Below are 1,829 nucleotides of genomic sequence, written 5' to 3'. Positions count from 1 at the left end.
CTTAGGCGACACGTGAAGTTATCACACAATTCTTGATCTCTTTTAAAATCTATTAGTGTACAAAGTCGAATTCTTTTCGAACTGTTTTGAACTTAGATATCAGATTCAGTAGTTGAAAGAAAATATGCAGTCACTTGAATTCACGTAAATCATACTGATTTACCTTAGTTGGTTTATCTTATATCTTGTATAGTGAAATAGATAACTGCTTAAATGAATTTTGACCCGCAATCTCATTTCCATTTCCCAGGAGGGGGAAACATGGCGTAAAGTAGTGCGTTTTAACCTCAACTCAACGAAACAAGTGAAGTCAATATACTAGTAGCTACTTCATAATAAATCTTTGCTCAATCCATTTTTATGTGTCATTTTTTATTAATCATTCTATCAAACAAAACAGAATAATGTTACGTATAATGAATCTGCAACGGCATTTCACACGTCGGTATTTCTCTTTCAAAAACAGATCTTCTTTGGGTTCATGTTTCTTGTAGGGCTGCAGATGAATTAGATTTATTACTGCATACTGTAGTTTGTAGTTTTATATAGAATGGATATATCAAAGAAGTTTATGTCTGCAGTCCCCAGGCAAGTATATGGCTTCAAGGAAAGTTGATATTATATAGGCTTTATCTGATGTACTTTGTTATATGCTTTGTGGCCATGTTACAATTCTTGGCTTCTCGCTTCAGACACTTGTAATTATGCTGTACCAGTATTAATTATTAGAGTTCATGTAAATTTTTCAAATTTGTACATGTGTTCAAGGATATGTAAATCTATTTTAGGTTTGTACATGTGTTATTTCATGATGGTTTCATGGGAGGAAAATAGGGGATCTGTTGAATAATTAAGGAATTTGAAAATATGTAAATAGGAGAATTTTTTAGCATATTAGGACAGAGGACACGGTTCTACTCGAAATGTTGTGATAGCACAGAAACGTCATATTCATTTGAAGTGTAATTGGATGTGTCTGAAGCGACGCATTCACAAATTTCCGAATATGGCCCCCGATTTCTGCTATAGTTCAGGTATGACTGGAGAATTCTGACCTTAGTGTTCATGGTTTTAAGTGTTTCAAATAAAACAGCTTTTATAGCCCCCCAAGATATGCCCAGTTTTTTGCACAATTCTTATGTACTTTGTCTTTTTTGAGTATGGTTGAATGAAAAACTTCTAAAAATTACATGCTTACACACAGTTTTTCGTGCTTTCAAATGGCCACATAAATAGTTTAGGAAAAATTATAAAAGATCTTTACAGTTTGATCTAGAGACAATGCTTTTGACACTGATATACAGATATGATTTGTGATATATGGTTATTAAGATGTATTTAGACAACCGTCTCTTTTTATCTCTTTATTACTAAATCAAAGTTGTTTATTGTTTTTGCATCATGTCATATCAATAAGATGTGAACATGCACAGTTTTGTTCGGTATCCCTTTATGATATTACCTAAACGAATACACCGTAATATTTCTGAAAAAAAGTAAAGATATGTAGTTAATAATACATTTAGGTGGATTTTCTTGGTGTTTCAATACAATGAAGAAAAAAAGACATGTATTAAAAAAAAAAATTATAGAAAGAAACAGTGTCACTTTATAAGGACTGGAACGCTAATGTGATTTCTAATTTCTCTTTCTTTATTATTATTACAATTTTGTTTATGATTTAGTAAAATGAATGACAGCCCAAATCCAGGCCTAAGGTTGAGGGCGTCCTGCCAAAGTAGCGGTGGTCAACTTGTGTATGAATGAATGGTTTTAATACAAATGTTTAGCATGACATAGTTTCATTTCCCACCTTAGAGGATTAAAAT

Source organism: Penaeus monodon, chromosome 22 (assembly GCF_015228065.2).
Source record: "Penaeus monodon isolate SGIC_2016 chromosome 22, NSTDA_Pmon_1, whole genome shotgun sequence".
NCBI classification, from domain to species: Eukaryota; Metazoa; Arthropoda; class Malacostraca; order Decapoda; family Penaeidae; genus Penaeus; species Penaeus monodon.
The sequence above is the reverse complement of the archived record's forward strand: the minus strand, read 5'-3'. Positions refer to the sequence as shown.